This window comes from Eumetopias jubatus, unplaced genomic scaffold (assembly GCF_037043125.1).
Source record: "Eumetopias jubatus isolate StellerSeaLion01/CBP00866 unplaced genomic scaffold, mEumJub1_p1.0 scaffold_2, whole genome shotgun sequence".
In the NCBI taxonomy this organism is placed as follows: domain Eukaryota; kingdom Metazoa; phylum Chordata; class Mammalia; order Carnivora; family Otariidae; genus Eumetopias; species Eumetopias jubatus.
The window spans coordinates 193183018-193204868 of record NW_028274808.1 but is presented as its reverse complement, the minus strand read 5'-3'; positions in this window follow the sequence as shown (position 1 = coordinate 193204868).

Here is a 21851-nt window from a genome sequence, read left to right as displayed (position 1 = left end):
TATAGAAAACTATTTTTCAGGTTACCAATTTCTAAGACTGAGTCAAGCTGGCTGTCCTGGTGCTGAAATATTTGGATATTACTAGAGATCCTAAGCCTTATAACAGCAAATGATGCTAGGGGTCTTTATCTAATGTCCTGACATGGCTTTAATCTCCCCCATGGCACAACGGTCATAATTACCATATGGTGGTTAACATTCCTTGAGGACCTACTAGGTGCCGGGAACCGTTCTAAGCATTTAATAGGAATTAACTCATTTAAACCTCACTCCAGCCCCATCAGGTAGATCATAATCTCCACTTTATAGAAGAGGAAACTGAGGCCTAGAGACTCTAAGCATCTTGTTCAATGTTACACAACCTGATAAGAAGCAAACCCAAGGGAGTAAGTTTGATTTCTTGTTCTCAGGGGTGTGGACCTTCCCACAGGGGAGATGGTGAACATGGTGGGTGGGAGCCATCTCTGGAGCCAGCCTGCCTGGGTTCAAAGTCTGGCTTTGTGATGCACACAAGCTGCATAACCTCAGGTAAATCACTTAACCTCTCTGTACCTCATCTGTAAATGGTGGTGGACATAACATCTACTTCAGGGGGTCACGGTGGGGAGTAAATTACATTTACAACATTGCCTCACCCACAGAAAATGCTCAATAAGTGCTTCCAAATCAGAATTGGTTTCTTTTGTAATAGGTTCTGCTTTTTAAATAACTTCGAAAGTTAAAGAAAATTAATTCTAGTATGTATGCTCAATCATGTTCCCTGATATATGCTTATAAACTCATGTTTAGTCTTCAACAGGCTTTCTTTGAATTTTCTTACTCATTTACTTGTTCATTGTCTTATTTCTTCAACAAAATGTTTTTTGGGCTTCCTGCATGAGCTAAATCCTGTGTCATAGATTCTCATCCCCAATCCTTATAAACACCCCATGCAAATGATAGTTTGGCCCCCATTTTTCCATTGGGAAAATGGAGACTCAGAGATGCTAGGTGACAGTGGTAGAAGGGCAGTCCCAGGCAACAGGGACCCCTTCACCCACCCTGCCGACAATCACACTATCCTTTCCTCTGTTGGGTTGTGGGATGAGCACACTGAGCCACTGACCTTGAGGTCTACTTCAACAAGTTGCCAACTGTTTACCTTCAGTGGTATACTTTATCTGAGATTCAGTTTCCCCATTTACAAAACAGAAACCATAGTATCTACTTGCCAGGGTTATTGTGCGAGTAGCTCAATATATTGATATGCCTACATGAAATTAGGTGTCCCATATATGGTTACTTTTTGTTATATCCATTTATTAACTTCTTTGTGAAATTTAGCCTGCTCTTTCTAATGAGCCACTAATACGCTCTTTGTATAGAATGCATCGGGGCAAACTTTTCATCTAAGTTTTTTTTTATTTTTAATATAAATGATGAAAAGGTAGCCTGGAACTTTTTACACACCTGTTGCAAAACCCCTGGGAGTTGACTTGAATCCAAAGCAGGTGGCTGTGCAGGACATGTTGGTCTGTATGTAGAGCTGGACTTCCCTCAAAAGCCCACAAACCAAGGAAAAAGTCCAAAAGAACTGTGAGAAAATAGTAATTAGTAACTACAAACGCAGCTTCTAGTCCTTGTGATGAAGTTCCTGTGCAAAGTCATAAAGAGATCAATTCCACATTTCAAATTCTCCCAGCTCCAAAGCATCATTAAGCAACAGGAGTGAAGCTCTGTTAGCAGACGGTACCAGGCATGAGTCAAATGTTCTAAGCATTTTATGTACATTATCTCATTTTTTTATCCACAAAACAACTGTTATGAGTTGAATTATCCACAAACCCCCAAATTCATATGTTGAAGCCCTAACCCTCAGGACCTCAGAATGTGATTTTATTTGGGTATAAGGCCCTTGCAGATATAATTAGTTAAGATGAGGTCATTAAGGTGGGCCCCAATCCAATATGACTTATGTCCTTTTAAAAAGAGGAAATTTGGACACACACACACACACACACACACACACACACACACACATAGGGAGAACATCATGTGAACATGAAGGGAGAGATTGGTGTGATGCTTCTACAAGCCAAAGAATACCAAGGATTGCCAGCAAGCCTGCAGAAGCTAGAAGAGTCAAGGAGCAGATTTTTCCTCACAGCTGTCAGAAGAAAGCAACCCAGCCAACACCTTGATCTTGACTTCAAGCTTCCAGAACCATGAGACAATAAATTTCTGTTGTCTAACCCATCCAGCTCATGGTACTTTATTATGGCAGCCCTGGGAAACTAACACAGCAACCCATAGAGAGAGGTATTGTTGTTCTTGTGTTTTAGAAACTTACACCTCAAGAGTTTGATTGTCTTGCCCAAGGAACCACTGCTGGTGATCGGGTAAAGTTGGTGGGACAGCCTTATTCCCAAGACCATGCTGTTAGGCTACGTGGGTTCCACCATCCACCTTCTTTCAAATCTTTACGTAAAAAAGAAAAAAAAAAGAGAGAAGATGCTCCTTGTTGTGTTTGCACTGGTCAGTTAAACTTTCTCAGAAACCAAGTATGTTTTCTAAAATAATTCATTTATATGCATAAAGACTATTGGCCTACCCCCATCAAGAAACATCACAATCCTAAAGAATAATAGCAAACATTTCAACAGTACTTTGTGTACTCACCGGTGTCGGCTTAGGTCTTCACAGGAACCCCTAGAGCAAATGTTGCCATCCCAAAGGAGGAACATACAAAAAGAGGTCGTGGGATTTGCCAAGGTGAGGCAATGAGCACGTGCCCAAGCCAGCACTGTAGCCACGGTTTCCTGGTCCACCATGTTGTCTTCACACCCTGAACACAAGGTTAACCTGCTTTTTTCTACATCTGATATATCTGCTTCTCATCTCCAATCAGGCAGAGTACTAGGCAGGTAGGGTACCTATTAGAAAAAGTACGGCCTTTGGAACAGGGCAATTGTAAGTTCAATTGACAGTTAACCCTGAGCAACACCCTCAGTCCCTTTAATTGTGAAGTCGACTGTTGTGAGGATTGATGGGACCAACTATAAAAAGTATCCCGCAGAGAATCCTGCCAAAGAAATTGTATTACACTATCCAAAAGAATACCTAGCTTAACCCTAGCTTCCGCATTGATTTAGGGTCCCGTCCTGAGTTTCTGTCCTTTTGCTTAGGTGTTAACTCATATACATACAGTTTATAGTGTTACATGGATAAAATAACACTTCCTAGATTTTCATTCTATGCAAATGTAAGGAATTAATTATAAGGAATCTGAAGAGGTACCAGACAAGGCCCAGAACATTCAAGGTATTAAATATATATAAAAACTACAACACCCACTTCACCCCCAAGATTCAGAAGAACCTGTTTTGATGAACATAAACAAGATAAATTTCACCAAGACAGTGTCTACATAGGTGAGAGAAGGAAGAGAGTTTATTTACTCTGGAAAATTAGAAACCATAAGCACCAGTTTGATTAGTAAGAACATCTCATGTTTTAGTTTTAATTGTAACTAAAACCCAAAAGTTTCATTTAAAAAAACAAAAAGAACTTGGTGCAATTTCTTTTTAGTTAACTGTGAATTTAATTTTAGATCCACTCATCCCCTAATTCAATATTACTACAAATAAAACATGTTTTAAACTATGTCCCTGTGCAAGTATTTTTTAGAAACACATCTATGGATTTATCTTGGAAGAATTCTAATAAACATCTTGAAATCCTTGTCTAATCCGGGTTTGATATTTGATAACAGGAGATGCTAGGAAGGCCTATCTCATAGTTTTCCTTTGGAGACAAACCTCAAATGATCACTGAGTGTTCAAAGTCAATACCTATTAATGCTTGTACATATGGTATTAATTCCACATTAATTCTGTCAAAAGTGATATCATAGTTAGAAGTTCCAAATGATGACATCACTAAAACAACTTGGTTTTCATGAGCGTGGGACCAGTCAGTGCCAAAATCCAGTTCAATGTATTCACCCGTCCATTCTGACAAGTTCAGTTTAATTAGTTCATGGCCTCATAACGAACAAGAGACTGGCTTTCTGTCCAATTGCCAGAGCCATTTCTATTCTCTTCAACTTAAGTGCCAAATGCTTACACTGCTTTGCCCAATTTATACCTTTGCCTATAATTACTGGTCCCCAAGGTGTGATTGTCCTTTTTCATAAGAGTTTGTGCAGCTGCCAACATGAAGTTGTAAATAAATTGTAATACCGTTGCTATGAGGTGTAAAAATCCCACAGCTCATATCCAGAGCCTTGTATAATAAACTCGAGTAAACATTCCATTTCCTGCAAATGATTGTGGTCTGTGACTAGATTTAGAAAACAGGGCAGTAAGTCATCTTTCTTTAATGAGTCGTTGAAAACAAAGTCGTATCCCATGAAACCGAAACCTGTCCTTGACAAAAACAAATAGCTTATTTGTAAAAGACCCTCCAAAGGGTGATAGGTTTCTCTGTGGCTCATGATCTGAGTTCCATTTTTGCAGTTAGAAGTGCTTAAACAATAGCCACCCTGCTCTCCCAACAGCACCCACTGCCAATGAAGTTCAAGGCATTGGTTTTCTAACAAGGCAGACAATCTGCTAAGGGAGAGAAGGAGAGAATCCAACAAAGAGACCCAGCTTGACGGCTCACTCTTCTACTTGCCAGCTGTGCAACCTTGGTCATCTAAAACCTCCATGCCTCAGTTTCTTCCACTGTAACTGGGGAGAATGACGTCCTCAGCGGGGTTGGTGTGATCACACAATGAGATAATTAAAAGCAGAGCACCTAGCCACAGTCCTGCCCAACAACAGGTGATGCAGAAATGTTAATTCCTTCCTCCTTTTTCTTTGTAATAGACATAAAACCTGCATTTCTCAATTTCCGCCAGACCAATCCTTAGGCTTTGTGTGGAAGGGGCTGCAACTAAGGAAAAAGCCATATTTTTTCTAGCACTGCCATTCTTAAGAGCCCTGATGATAATGCTTTCTTCTAAAAGTGCCTCCACTGTGAAATGTGATCAAGACTGCCAAAGTGATACCCCAAATACAAACTGTATCTAAAATTTATTAAGGCTATTGGGATTTTTCTCATTTTTTTTATTGAAAGTTTCATTGATGATCTTTCTTGCTTAATTACAACAGAATTTAAGAAACTAGACACTTTAAATCAGAATTTTATCCCGTAGAACTCAGAAAAACCGTGGATTCAACTTTAATATGAAACAAAGTTTAGATTTGAATCAACTAGGTCAAGAAGTAATCACTGATGCAGGTCACTGTGTGCCCAAGAGCCCAATTCTTTCAGTGGAAAATTAAATGAATCAAGATTAACAATTCATTCTTGTACATGGAAAAGACCATTAATGCTGCCCAAGACACATGGTTTCTCCAAACATGTATATTTCTCAGCCTCCCTTGTAGTTAGTTTGGGGTCATTTGACTAGTTCTTGTCAATAGATCAGAATTGAAAATTATGTGTATCATTATTGATTAAAGGAAGTTGAGAGTCAGTGTATCTCCTCCACATCTCTCTCCAGCTTCAGAGACCCTAGAAAACATGTACCAGATGACACATAGTATAAGATGAAGTAGATAGGAAGTCACATGATATGATGACACTGGGTGTTATACTCAACTGATAAATTACTGAACAGTACATCTGAAACTAATGATGTACTATAAGTTAGATAACTGAATTTAAATTTAAAAAATTTTTAAAAAAGATGTAGAACCCTATCATAGAATTTTGTGCCAGTGAGAGGTTAAACATTATAATATTAAGTACGTGGGGGTGATTTGCTACAGTCTTTTGCATTATCTGTGCCCTTCTATTAGGTCACAGTTCAGAATTCACGTTCCTTTGTGTTCTAGAAAAATTATCCATGGTTTCCTAACTTTTGCCAGATATAATTATAGAATTATACCAGGTATAATTCAGGTCACGTTCACAGTCTTTCTTAAAAAAATAAAACATAAAAACACCTCCTCATGTAGTCGTGCTTCCTATTTTCAGTCACCATGGGAAATCCACCAGACAAGTATCATTTTGGTGACCATAGTGTCCTCCAATGGGCACCACTTTCAGTTCTCCTGGGTCTTCCCACATCTTCTGGGCACCCCATTCTCACAGGGCTTCCATGTCTATATTAGTTTCCTATAGCCACCCTAATGAACTATTGTGAAGTGGGTGGCTTGAAAGAACAGGAATTTGTTCTCTCACCGTTTTAGAAGGTAAGTCTAAAAATCAAGGTGTGGACAGGCTGCACTCCCTCAGTAGACTCTAGAGGGAGAAGAATGCTCCCCTGCACCTCCTAGCTTCTGGTGGCTGCTGGTATATCTTGACCTCATTGCCTTATGTCCCTGCTTCATCCCCACAATACCTCCTCAATGCGTGGCTTCTCCCTTTATAAGGACATTTGCCATTGGATTTAGGGCCCATCCAGATAAGCCAGGAGGATCTTTTCATCTCAAGATCCTTCATGTTATATCTCCAAAAATCATTTTTCCCAATGAGGTAACATTCACAGGTTCCAGGAATTGAGACTTAAACATATCTCTGTAGATACCATTTTTAGGCCTACTAAAATATCTTCTATGCAAATGTGAACAACACAGAACACTCCCATTTATGTTGCCTTCTCACCACAGGTTCTAAAGCAGAGCTGCCTTGCTCTTCAACGTCTGAATTTTCACTGCAGCAGGATAAAATGTCCCTTTAGTTCCTTCCTCATAGTTCCTCCTTCCCCGGGACTCAGACATGGGCCATGGACAAACTGATGAGCAGGATTCATTAGACACTGACTTTCAGGGGTGGGTCCCCAAGCCAAAATTTTCCTTGGGAAGAACATTTCTTTCCCTAGAAGACAGGGGTCCCTCATGGCTAACCCACTTAGAAGTTCACTAGTTCTTCTCCAGGATTTTGGTTTCTAGGAACAGTCAAAATATGGTCTCACACCCGGACCCAAGGTATAATTAGTTTGCATTTCCCAGTCCCGGGAGATTCTGAGATCCTTGTAAGAGTTACTCATTTTTCTCTTCTTATCTCTCACTGTAGATACTCCTATTGGTTTTTTATTAAAGTGCACTGAATTGACAAACTAATGAAACATTTCAAAATTAAATTTTCAATAGTCCTATTATAAATAGTCATTCTATGACCGTAATTATAACATTATCAGAACATAAACAGACCTTAAATCATGTTTTTAGGCCTGTCATTTTATAGAGGGGAAAACAGATCCCAAAATAGCAGTGATTTATTCAAGATCACCCAGCTACTCAAACAAACTACCAGTTTATTTGTTGGAATTGTCCAAGAACATTGGTTTCTGGTTAGAAAGCCAGGGTTTGGACTCAAACCCTGGCACTTACTAGCTGCTGAAGACAGTTCCAAGGAAGTCACATGGCCTTTCTCCTCTTCAGCTTCTTACTCTGCAAAATGGAAATAGATACCAACCTTCAGACCATCTGTGAAGCTCAAGTAACATAGCATAGGTAAAAAAAAAAAAAAAATGTCTTGTAAACTATCTTTCACCAGAATGAGCTTCTTGAGAATAGAGCACATATCATCCTTGATGGCCACTCCAGCATATAGCTCAGGGACTGACGCAGGAACAGGGTTCAGGGAAAGCTGAGCCAATGACCGGGTTAATCCATTAGTTAATAAAAACTCATGCTGTGAAAAGTTGAAAGTAGTATTACCCTCAAATACAATGAGACTGTAGAGAAACAGGGATTAAGAGCATTGGCTCTGGAGCCTTGGCTGCCTGGGTTCAAATCCACCACTTGCTAGCTGTGCCACCTCGGGTAAATCACTTAACCTCTCTGCTCCACCTTCTCCTCTGTAAAAGGAGAAGACTACTGGTACTCATCACGTGGAGTTAAGGCGAGACTCAAATTTTAACTTAGAAATTAAAAAAAAGAAAACTAAATAAATGTCAAATAATTTCTGGTTACTACAGAGTAACTACAAATAAGCATTTTCATTATAAGTGTCACGTTTATACCCTGTCCTGGAATGTATTCTAATCTAGCTCTGCTTTGTTTTCCATCCAATTTTGGCATTCTGTCATTATCATGGCTTTCCATATGTTTTATCTTATTTTGAATTATTAAATTCAAAATTATTTTAATTATTTTAAATTCACAAGAAAGTGAAGATCACAGACATCTTTGTATTCACTTATACATGCTCCCTGTAACAAAAGGCCCACAGACAGCCAAGGAAAATACATCGAGATGACATCATGTGGCATCGTGGCAGCCCTCAGATACTGCAGAAAAGTGCTACTTTGAAAGAGAATGTCAGAGTATTAGGCACATCACAAATGAGATTTTTGGAAGCTCACCCAAGAATGATACTATTTAACTTGTGCTTCTCTCTTGATCTCCTAGGGTTCTTTTAGGAATGCCATTGTCTATTTAATCTGTCCCAAAACCTGGTAATACCATGACTTTATTAGCAACAAATGACTGCATGTTTACAACCAAAACTACTGCGGTGACTAAAGAGGGTAGGTCACCCTCCCTGCCTGCTCTCACCTTGCATGCCTGGCACCCACTTCATCCATCTAACTTAGATTTTACATTTAAAACTCAACACAAGTGTCTGTGTCACTTCAAAAAATTCTCTACTCACTCCTCCCACACACACTTAATTATCAAATCCAGAAGGGAAGGACCCAAGACTGATGTAAATTTGCATCGACAGTAACACAGCACAGTGCTCCTGTGTTGTAAGTACCCAGAAATGTCTTTTTGAACAGATCATAAATTCATGAAAAAGGATTTTTGGTTAACCTTGATAGGCTGTTTTAACAAGCGGAAGTCCAAAAAAATTTGAGAAAAATTTATAAAGTAAAAGCTTGAAATTAAAAAAAAAATACATCTTTTTATTCTTTCCCTGATCATTGGGAAAAGATGGGTGTTATTTGGCATCATTGATCTAGCTTGTGGAACACTGGTGTTCTGTGGAAATATTAAGACCAATTGAATTAAACTACCCCAAACTACACAGAGCACCTAAAAGGTTGAAGTGTGGTCAACTTAACAATAACTGACAGATATTTTATTACCACAGCTCAACCCAATCAATGCCCACCCACACTAGGGCACAAAGGTGAGAAAAATAAACCACCCTGCCCTGAGGCCTCCTATGCTTCAATGTCTATAAATCCATTCTTTTTACCATCCAAAAGCCTTGCAACTTAGATATTATCATTCTTATTTTAGAAATTTAAAAAAAAGAAAACTAAATAAATGTTAAATAAACTCTTCAGGGGCACAGAGCTAGTGAGTGAAGAAGCTAGAATTTGAACTCATACACATTTGATGCAGAACCCATGTGCTTTCTCCCCAACTTCAGTTTTCATTGGTCAGAGAGTAGAAATTAACCCAGGGGCACCTGGGTGGCTCAGTCAGTTAAGCATCTGACTCTTTTTCCTTTTTTCAAGTCAAACTTTTATTCATTATACAGATACAGCAAGGACGCCATTTTGTCTGGTTCAAAAGCGTTAGAAGAATGAACGCTTACTGTTATTTTCTTTCTTTCTTTCCCTTTCTCCAAACTTTTGTCTAATATACGCTGGCTAACTGAACATAATAAAAAAGTTAAAAAATAAAAGTAATTAACATATAGCAGTATAAGCATCTTACTCTTGAGTTCAGCTCATGCTGTGACCTCAGGGTGGTGGGATGGAGCCCCACATCGGACTCCACACTCAGCAGACAATCTGCTTGAGATCCTCTCTCACCCCTCCGCCTGCCATACACTCTCTCTCTCATAAATAAATAAATCTTAAAAAAACAAAGAAATTAACCCAAAATTTGAAATGATCAGCTACGTGCACAACACCCGTACTGATCATCAAAAGTTGAACATTCAGCAAAAATATGTTTTAATATAGTAGAATTTTAAAACTATGACATACAGAACAGATTAAGAAGTGCATTATACAAATGTAAAGCTAAAGTCTAGAAGGGTTAAGGAGGCCAAACCCCTCATCATCAGTTTATAGCATCTTACCTCTTTCAGAGAACCTAAGCAACTTAAACTACGCTTAGGGAACATACCACAGTTGCAGTGCTCCATTTACTTGTGTGACTATCTGAATAAGGTTAATCTCCTCCACCAAACTCCACAAGGTCAGGACCAGATAGGTAGAGACCAAGGTTGTTTTCTCTCCCCATTGTGTCCCTAGACTCTATCACCGTATCCATACAATAAATCTGAAATAATACATGATAACCCTTAATTTATTCTGTGTAATTTGTTCTGATGACAGTAGGAAATTACAAGTATTTTTAAAGGTTGAAATGAAAGTGAAATCTCTTCCAACAAAATATTCTGTAAAAAGAAATCTCTACGATGCTTTTAGAAATATATGCAAGTTCTCCTTCCCCCAGATAGTTGCTCCAGGCCAATTCCTGCCTTGCTAAATCATAGGTAATTCTACTGAGCACCAACATCAGGGAATCTCTTGCAGAAACCATCTTTACCTATCTCAATTCTACTCAACTCAACAACCACTTGGGGAGGGCCTAGCACTCTAGGTGAGGAGGACTCGAGATGTGAGCCTTGGCCTTAGTCATCAATATGCTCACAATCAGTAGAGCCCAGGTGACCACTCCCCCAGGTCCCTCTCTGGGATACCTGCTCCCACTTCTGCTCTGTGGCTCAGTAATAAAAGCTGTAATAAAAGGTGCTGCTGACACAGACGCTTCAGGGGGAACCTAGCCAGCACTGGGAGAGTTTTTGTAAAGCAAAAATAAAAACAAGCTTCATCTGGGCAATTTCTCTAACTTTTCCTTTAAAAACATTATGCATTCTTGTAATCACGGGTGAGCTATGCACTGAATCCAAAGAACCATCACTGAAATTCACAGAGAAAATGGTTGAAATGACTCCTTAAAACAACCCAGTTTGGCAAGGGGCAAAATGTTTACTTTTATTATCAGTTTTAAGTGTCTGTGACTCAACCTTCGCACTACATCTGACTGATAGCCATCATTAAATACATCTTCTTTGAATAAATATATGAATGAATGAATGAATGAATGAATGAGTGGCTGCCTTATCATGTTCTTAAGAGGGATCTGGCTTAAGGGCCATTGTAGGACTACCACCTGATTCCCCAAATCTCTGTGAACCCTTGGTTGCTATTGAGTGAATATACCTAGAAAGGAGCAATTTGGGGTGGTTTTAGGAGTAAAGATTCTGTTCCCAAACTTGTGGCTAATTTTATGGCTCAGAAGTTTTCATTGGATCCATTAATAACCTATGCTTTACCTTTCTAAAAAAGAAATGAAGGCGCTGACCTGTCTCGCCTTGGAAACAGCATCCGTACCATCCTGACATTTTGAGACCGTACACATGCCTTCTTCGCAGATGCCTCCTGGCTCCTCTGTCATCTGGAACATCAGCCAAACAAAAACATTAATTCTGTCCTTCAGAGATGCTACCAATAAATTTCACATGGAAGCTTTACAAAAAAGACCAAAGAGTATACAGATTTTATTAGCAGGCAGTGTCACAACTCCTGGAGGAAATGCAATAGGAAGAACAGGGGAAATTTGGCCTGCATGGTGCTTGGTGTGGTGGGAAAAGCAGTGGACTGAAAGTCCAGACCATTTCAATTTAGTCCTGCCTTTGCTGCTAACATGGTATGTGGGACCTTAGGAAAGCAATCAGCGTCTCCATGCCTCAAGCTCCTCTTCTTAAAATGAAGGAGTTAGATCTCTAAAACTTCCATGACCTTCAAATCTCTTTGATATTGGCTGCATTTGGGTTATTTCATCATTAATATGTCACATTTCCCAACCCAGTCACCGGGTAGAAATATATACATAACTTGTAAATGTCCGATTCTCCAAAAGATTATTCTAAATGATTTTTGAAGTAGTTGGTCTTATGATACCACAAGATATTTTTGCAGCAAAAAAAAAAAAAAAAAAAAAAGCAAAAATCCTGTCTTGGGCAGAAAATATTCATAACTAACAGATTTTCACCCAATACTGAAAATGAAAGTGGCTGTGGCAAAGTGTGCTGAGACTCGGGCACTTCCCCGGAGCTTCCCTTCAATGTCCTAGGGAAGATGGCTGGTAAAATGTGGCAAAGATCCCCACTGATACTCCCAAAAATAATAAGTGCCTCTACCTGATAGTAGTGAATAGTGTCTTCCAGTTGGCTGCAAGTGTTTCCTTTTCTAAATAGCTCAAAGCCTAACATGATACAGTTTGTAGATTTGGGGGGCAATTCTTGGAGCCTAAGAGAATGTTGTCTTGGATAGCTGAAATGCACTACAGTAAAAGGATCCGGGCTCCTTTCTGCTAGGAAAGGGCACACGTAGTACTATTTTGAATGGCCTTGTTTTTTAGGAAATGGTCCTGTCATTCAGGTTGAAGGATTCAATCGCGTGACTAATTATGTTTTCCTTTGCAAACTGTTTCACCATCCATTATGCAAAAGCCTTAATGAGCTATTTCTAGAGAGGGCCGACTACATACAGTCTTTTCTGTGAAAACATTCAGGGAATAAATTTAGAGCAAAAACTCGGCTCCAATGCCATTTCTCCAGTGGCCCTTCTCGTTGGTAGAATTAATCTCTCTTTTTTAAAGTGCTATTCGAACTCATTAATTGTTCTTCTATTTATAGATGTAGGTAAAAAAATTAAGAAAAAAAGAGTTGAAGGGAGACCACAACTCAGTTTGATGTGGTATGATGTCTTTATTCGATATATTAAAAGAAAATACGAATGGTGGGGCGCCTGGGTGGCTCAGTCAGTTAAACATCCAACTCTTGATTTCAGCTCAGGTCATGATCTCAGGGTTGTGAGATAAAGCCCCTCATCAGACTCCATGCTCAGCGGGGAGTCTGTTGGAGATTCTCTCTCCCTCTGCCGCTCCCCCTCCCCACCCCCCCTCAAATAAATAAACAAGTAAATAAATAAATAAATATTTTTTAAAAAATAAAAGGAAAGGAAAATATGAATGTTATCCCACCACAGACAAAATAAACCAGGACTCCTGATTCGTAATTTGTAACCCCGAGTTCAGGTACAACTGATGGTCACATGAATTGGCAGGATGTTCTGCAACTTTTTTCAACTCTAGACTATGGAGTGCTATATTGGTATCTTTATATGATGGGAGGATGTTGGAAAGGGGGTAGAGTTGTGTCCTAACTTCGTCTCTATCCCACCCTCCAGTAGTCTTGGAGAGTATTTTTATTCTTTTTCTAACAGCTTTTTTGAGGTATATTTTACATATCATAAAATCCACCCCTTGATGTGTATAATTCAATGATTTTTAGTTAATTTGCCAAGTGGTGCAGTCATCACCATAAGCCAGTTTTAAAACATGTCATCCCTCCAGTAAGATCCCTTCTGCCCATTTATAGTAATCCTCATTCCTACCCCTAGCCCCAGGCAACCACTAATCTGCTTTATGTCTCTATAAATTTTCCTTTCTGGACTCTTCATATAAATGGAATTATATAGCATGTGGTCTCTTGTGTCTGGCTTCTTCCATTTAGCGTCATATTTTTTGAAGTTCATCCATAATGTAGCATGCATCAGTAGTTATTCCTTCTGATTCCATCACATGGTAGACACGTTTTGTCTATCCATTCTCCAGTTGAGGGGCATTAAGTTGTTTCTACTTTGGGGGCCATTATAAACAAAGTCCCTGTGGACATTGATTTATATCAATGTATGTATGGACATTTCTTTTGGGTAGATATCTGTAAGTGATCTTTAATGCTTCTATTCCGTTCTTGAACTCAGATTAATTCCTTGGCTATATATCTAGATAAGTAAGCCCTGCCCTATGGAAGGACATAAAATGAGAGAAGTTTACTCTGTTGTGGGGAAAACAAGAACATACACATGGAAAGTATAAAGTGATGTCTTGGAGAGGTAGACTTTAGAGGAGGGAGGGATTGGGTTCAGTAGAAAAACAGAAAGACTTGCTGGATGAAAGTCACACTTAAGCAGAAAATACATGGGATTTTAATAGCTGGATATTTTCAATGTAGACCACTGTCTTCTAAATCCCCAGGGTTGCACTTATTTACACAAAGTGTGAGGAACAGCAGTCATACTGATTTCAGGGTCAGGATTTGTGGCCTCTAGGCCTGACTCAGCCTCTAAGCGTGTGTCTAAATTCTCTGGTTTTCATGGTTTTCTCATTTGAAATAAAAATCATCCCTTTCCTCCTGAACCTTTGCTCCACTTGCCTCTGACCTGCACAGGGCTGGGGAGAGAAGTCCTTGAGGTATTGGATATAAGTGCTTTTTTAAAAAGGTAAAATTTCCTCCAAATCTATGCACAATCTTTTATAGAAATGGATTGATAATGAGAAATATCTTATAGGAAGCGGTCCTCCATACATAAACTGATACCAGTGAGCTCAGCTATATTCTAGAACAGTTAAGTGGGCCCTACCTGACTTTGAGCTGGCTTATCTCCCTGATCCATCTGGTACCAGTTTGCTCTTCAGGCCTGTGAAGCCTAGCCATGCTAGCCTTTCTATTTCTTTAAAAATATGTCAAGCCCCATATCCTGTTAAAGCCTTTGAACTTACTATTCCCCCTGCTAAGAATGTTCTTTTCCCTATAATCCAAATAGTTAGCTCCTTATTACTATTATTATTTTTCATTATTTACTTGTAAAGCTCTCCTCTGATGGAGACCTTCACCGACTATTCTGGGCAACAGTGACATCAATGTATGTGGTAGACCTGGAATGTAGTAGGTGCTCAACACGTAAGAGCTAGAATTAACCATTGCTATTAACAGTAATAGTTGGCAACCACTGCCATAACGAAGTACCACACATGGCAGTTTATACGACAGAAATTTATCTCACCGTTCTGGAGGCTAGAAGTCCAAAATCAAGGTGTCAGGAGTGCTGGTCCCCTCTGAGGGCTCTGAGGTAAGGACCTGCAGCAAGTCTCATCCTTTGTCTGTAGATACTCACCTTTCCCCTATGTCCCTTTAGATCATCTTCCCTCTGTGAGTACCTCTGTGTCCAAACTGCCCCTTGCTATAAGGACACGAGTCATATTAGATTATGGTCCTCCACCCTAGTGACCTCTTTATAACCTGATTATCTGTGTGACAACCCTACCTCCAAATAAACACACATCATGAGGTTCAAAAGATTACACTTTACCATATGAATTTTGGGGAGACAAAATTCAACCCATAATACACACCATTATTCAAATTGCAATCAAAAGGAGCTCGTTCCAAAAGGAGATTATGGCTGGAGGTGCACCAGTGGAGATTACAGTTTGACAACTCTAAGCAAAAAGCAGACGATTGCATTGGAGGTCTTATGCATTGGATAATACATTGCACTCATATGCATTTGACTGACCGAGACTGCTCTTCAGCGAGGCGTGTCACCGTCTCAATAAAGCAGACACTCTCCCAGTCAGGAGACTAGCCAAACCAAACCGGGCACTCTCTAAGGAGCTCTAACACATCAGGGCCACTCTCTCAAGCACTGTGTAAAGTCAAGAACATAGTGAAGTCTGTGAACATCGACTATTCAAACACTAAATTAATCAAAAAGATAGAGGAAAGGCAACATAGTTAACTTAAAAAAAGTCAAACCTAAAATGTTCCCCATGTTATTACCTACTCAGCATCCTCTGGCTTATCTACTTTTTCCTAATCAAAGGTTGCTGTCTATATACAAACATGTTAGGTCTGCTGCACCACCTAATTTTGTTTTTCTTTTTTTTCTGACCAGTGGAGAGGATGCAATTAAAAGAAGGAAGTGAGGGATGCCTGGGTGGCTCAGTCAGTTGAGCATCTGCCTTCAGCTCAGGTCATGATTCCAGGGTCCTGGGATCAAGCCCCACATCAGGCTCCCTTCTCCGTGGGGAGCCTGCTTCCCCCTCTCCCTCTACCTGCCACTCCCCCTGCTTGTGCTTTTTCTCTCTGTGTCAAATAAATAAATAAAATCTTAAAAAAAAGAAGAAAGTGAGAATTTCAGTTTTTGATAATCAACAAAACCTCCGAAGTTTAAATGATCACTTGCTCCTACTGAAGTGAAATAAGTGTGAATGTGTAATATTTGACATATCCCAAAAGAATTTGCATTTTAATGCTACATCTTGTGAAACAGGGTAGAACAAGAGCTATTTTAAAATTGGAGGAACTGTTAGGGAGATCAAGAGACTTGGCCATGATCCAGAGAGGACTTGAGGTAGCAATGTATGGGCTGAGGTGAGGGCTCCGGATCCTGACTCCTAGCCTGGCAACTTTCCTGGATTCTACGGCTTTAGAAAAGCTGTGAGGGAAATGTGGAGGAAGGGGCAGGAGCACTTTGTTTCAGTATCAGTCTTTGCCACCTCAAATGTTTCTGGGTACATTTCACTCAGGTCACCCAGTGGGTGGGGTGGACCAACATGACCTCATGCTCAAGAACACAGGACTACTACTCTAGGACCCAGGTGTTAAATTTGATGTCCCTTAAAAATCTCTAGGTTCACTACATTTTTAAGGGTGTGTCTGTGTGTCTGCTTATGTTTTAAATATCAGTCAACTACCAGAAAAATGATCACGGGTAAAACAGATCAGGGAGAAGCCAAGGACAAGGAGAGGGTAATGAACACAACAATTACGGTGGTTGCCAACCTCTTAGGTGAAAGTGCTAACCTAGGTTTTAAACTTAGACCTTTCTGACCCAAGAAGATATGGAACATGTGAAAAATCCATATGGAAAATGTAGAGACATTTTGCAGAGAATTAGGATCTGGACTCAAGAGATGAAAATTTCTTCAGAGGCTCTTGCCAACGCACCTCATAGAGGACACATGGAAACAGACCAAAGCAGCCTGTCAGGCTGCCTCTGCCAGGGAACGTATTTTTTTAAGTATGTTCGTCATTTATCTTGGTAATTACAATCCAAGACTGTAGTACATTATGTATGTTAGAAACTTGAAACATTGTGGAGGAATAGAGAATATGTTTTTTTTTTTTTAAGTTACAGAACTCAGGAATTGAGCATCCTGATGTCCAATTTGCTATGAGATCAAAGGAGTTCAGCATGAGAAATGTAGAATCCATTCCCAACTTTTTCTAGGCTAAAGCCAAGGTGCTACAGCATGCCCTCAGCTGTATCTTTCTCTTCTTCTTCGGGTACAATATTCTAGAATATGTGTTGGGTAAGAGCTGTATGGCATCCATATTGTAGCAGGAAAGAGCCTGTTCCAAATTATCAAATCCCAACACTTGATCAGGGACGTCAATTAGTTTTTCTGAATCTGTGTCCCTGATTAAGCAATCTAGTGAAAAACCACGGTTGCTAGGGTACAAGTCATTAGGTTTAATAGAGGTAAGATACTTCAGGTGGTAACCTCAAATGGAAGAGACACCCCCACTGGTGGTGCTGAGCATTAACACTGGGCCCCAAATCCTCACCCCTGACAGAGGCTACGCTAGGCCTGCCCCAGCCTCAGGAAGGACTCTGTGATGACATCACATGGGCCCTCATGCCATCATTCCCCAATCTCCTTTTCTCTCTGCTTTGGAGACCAGGCCCTGTGGTCTCTGGATGTAAGGCTCATTCAGACTTCCTTACCTCAGCTCGGATTCACTCAACAAATATTTATGGAGTCCTAGTTGACGCCTGAAATGTGGCTAAATATTGATCAAGATGAAGTCTTCAAATATGCAAGATCTATCCTGATACAAGGGGGCCTGTAACCATGATCAGACCAATTTTTACAAGGTCAACAATAATGAAATGAGTCATTATGAAAGCCTGCCCAGGGCCAGGCGGTGCTCTTGGCACTGTGCAGATAGAAAGGCAGGGGTGGCTCTTTGAAGAGCCATCCCTGTGATCTATTTAGACCAGACACATTCTGCTAAAAGGAGATAAATACTCAAAATCCCAGGGTAAAGTCCACAGGGAGGTGGGTGTGAGGTGTTAGGAAAGAGTAAATACTTAACTCTATTTTCTCTCTGCCCTTATCCCCATGTGAGTAAGGATTAAATTTAAAACACAGAGAAAGGGCTTGCCTCGGTATAAGCACTTTGTACATGTCACCAGGGACTATGACATCATCATTCCCAGAGACAATGACTCCCATCCACCCCTCAAGAATCAGCTCAGGTGTAGTGACATCCACAATGCCCCCTCCCAGCCTTCCCTACCTGGGTACGCCATGCCTCCTACTGCACTCCCATAACACCTCACGTCTGCTACATCCCAGCACTTGCCTTACTTTGTTGAAATCATCACTGTTGTACTGGGCTCGCCCTTTGCATGGGCCGCTAGGGAGCAGAGACTGTTATGTCATTCATCCTTACATCCCAAGACTCAGGTGCAGGGCCCGCTACAAAGCAGTTGTTTCGTTATTGAGTAAAGTGACATTCCGTAAATATCTGTTGAGAAAAAATAAATATTTAGAGGGAATGGTAATGAATCAAATTAGATTCTACTGAGAAATCTGGGGTGATCCCCAAACTACTGGGGCTATGCCCCTTGGTTCAAGAAGACCACAGAATGCCATGGCTGTGGCTATGTGTCCTTAGCAGACACTTTCTCCCCCACTGATCCACTGCAGGCCTACCCAGAGAAATATTATTAATGGTAGGGGGTGACTTCTTTGTTCAAATTCATTGAGAAAATACTACACTTAAAGCATTTTGTTTTGATTTGATTTGTCTTTACCATGGGATTTCTCAGCCTGAGGGCCTGCAGAGTGCAGGAATTCCCAGACATTTGGCCCAGATGCCATTTTGTTGGGGAGCTAGTCCTTAAGGACATGTGCTGTCCTGCAGAGCCACACACCTGTGCAGATGGGCAAGTCAGCAAAGCAAATGTTTCACGGTGCACAGAGTACTGAGACTGTGTACAGACTTCCGGCCCACAAGAAAGAAGATCCAAGAAGGAACCAGGGCCGTGAGCTAATGCCCCCACAAGGCGCAAGGAGTCAAGAATCATTAATAGCAATACAAGCAACACTATCTGAAGGAAGGAAAGCTTGATTATTCATGGGAGAAAAACACAGACATTTTGTTGGAGGAATGCAAAAGGTGAAGGATCTAATATTTATGGCAGTTCTTTGACTAGAAGCAACAGAAATCAATTACTTATAGTGCAAGAAAAAATATTACTGGAAATACAGGGGGAAGAAGAACTACAGAAGAACTAGGTTTCGCAAAGAGCAGTACCCAGGGCAGTTTCTGGAGATCCAGGTAGGGAGTCCTGATGGCTTAAAGGTACCCTGGTCAACAGGAAGAGCTCTAAGAGTTTCTGCCTTGGTGTCCCTCCCCTCAAGACTCAACTCCCAGGGAGAGAAGCTCTGACTGGTCTCACTTTGGTCACATGGCCGCCTCTTGGCCAGGAGAGGCAGGTCACCTTGAATGACAGTCTCTTCACGGAGATGTCCAAAGTACAATTGTGCTACTGTTCCTGGGAGGGGGAATGGATGTTGGGTGGCAGCAAACTATTACATTCCTTCTCCTCTCAGCCACCATATGAAGTACTATGACTTCCATTGGATGGAAGGAAAGAGTGAGGCTCTCAAATTTAAGAAACCAGCCCAAAAAATTCGAATAGAAAGTTTGCCTGAGTTTAGAGCCCAAGGGCATCACTATTACTACACTCCCACCCCCTCCCCGGAACAAAACTTAAGCTCTTTCCATTGCAAGCAAATTGAGCTGGGCCTTGAAAGGTGCATGGGATTCCAAATGGCAGAGACATGAAGGCGAGGAAAGTGGGACATGACCATGCCATTTACCACGACGTACATTTGATATTTGCAGCATTCCCTTCCACGAGAGAAGCCAGCATCTTTTGTAAATGCTATGGCGAGAAAAAAGCATGCTCAGACTTTCCTCGGAGACTCACAAACATTCTACTAAAGGGAAAGTGATCCAAGGCAACATTTGTTTAAATTAAAAATAACAATAAAAAGAAAAACTTGACATCTATTCCTGGCCAAAAGGTTGAGCATTAAATAACATTTAAATTTGGCTTTGATAAAAAATGTATGTTGTTTTGGATAGCTATATTTAAGCAATTTTTGCAAGCCTCAGAGGAAACTAAAAATGCCTTAATTGCTTCCTCATTTTTACATGCTCCATTATATGAACGACAGCAGCATCTGTCACCAAATTACCAGTATTACAAAAACATTGTATATTTTATACATGGAAGAACCCCAAATACCTGAAAATACCTCCAAGTGTTTGAGGAGTCAGTTGAGTATTTTTAAAAATGTATTTAACTTCTAGCTGTGCCTGGGTATCTGGGACACACCCTAAGGCCTTTGGGGTTTTTCATTCACAGTAAGGAATTTTCCACTGAAATTCTCCCTCATAGGCTCACTCATGGGGAGAGTCACTGAGCATCTTCTCAAAGGCAAAAATAATTTCCTTGACGTTTTCAAATATGAAGACTTACATCAGGTATGAAAAAGACCAAGTGTGTGATGAATGGAAATTAACATTTCAGGAACACCTACCTTTCTGTTCCCAAATCTCAGTGACCCAAACACCAGCACTCGCCGAGCAGTGATACTATGGGTCTCCTCCAGTAACATCACCGTTTAGAGGTGAAGGACCTGGAGCTGAGAAGCAATTTGCTCCAAGCCACATGATAATTTAGTGATGGAATGAGTTTTCCACCCTAACAACGTATAAACAGTAGGTGCATTTTTATAAGAGCTGAAGACCTTGGGTTTCCATCCCTTCCTCATCCCAAATAATCTATGAAATGAAAAAACAAAACAAAACAAAAACAAAAAAACTAGCATTCGATGCTTTGATTCTTGGTTTGACATCCCGCTTTGCCTCAGTGGCTCAATGACCACCCTAATCTGTCAGCAGCATGGGTTACTCATCACTTTAATCCACATCTGGCACAGGATTGCTGCCATGACCCTACCTCCCTGGCGTGTGGCAATCTGGATCTCCGATAATTTATTCCTAATTCTTTCCTCTCCATTAGCCCCAGACTCATCACTCAGTTTGCTGATTCCGTCTGCATACCTCTCAAACTGCCCTGCAAGCTTGGCCATCCAACCCCCTTTCCCTAGCGCAGTCATGTTCCGGTGTGGTGATGCGCTGCGCCTCATTGCCCTCCCCTTCCTGCCTCTCCCGGTAGGCTCATAGCACTGCTAGGGAAGGGGCCCCTCTTCTTTGTCTCCATGTGCCCCACTCCTAGCAAAGAGCCTGACATGGGCCATGGGCTCACTAGATGTTGGCGAAGTAAAAAAATCAATACAAGAAACAGCCACATCACATACAATAATGTGCAAATCCTCCAAAAATAATAACAGAGCAACAAACATAAGAGGGTATTATTGACTCTGGCCTCCTAAAGTCCTTTTTACTTATATGCTTTTGCTGTGTCTGGCTGTTCTCTTTTCTCCAATCAGACACATGTGTTTATTTCCCTTGAGTTCACCTTTCGCTGCTTCCCTGATATTTTGGCTCTCTCGTTGTACCTAGAGTACATCCAAACTATAATTGGACGTTTATCATATGCATGGGCCCTCGCAGCCTGGCCACAACTCTCCTATATAAACAATTCCACCCAATGAACCCTAAAAACAAGGCAAAGTATAGTTCCTATTGTTTCTCTTAGAACGCCCTTTTTTTTCTTTGTGTGGTCAATGCCTATCAGATTCTCAAGGACTGGTTCATGGACACCTTCACTCTGAAGACTTTTCTGACCTGCCCCCATCACTGGTTTCTTCTGCTAAGACACTTACTGAAGATGGCGTATCAGCATGGGTCCACTCAGAAGACAGGAAGGCCATGCCACAGAGGACAATGTGGTAATTTCATATAAGGAACTAGTGACAAGTTTTGGAAGACCTAAAAGGGCAAACTCA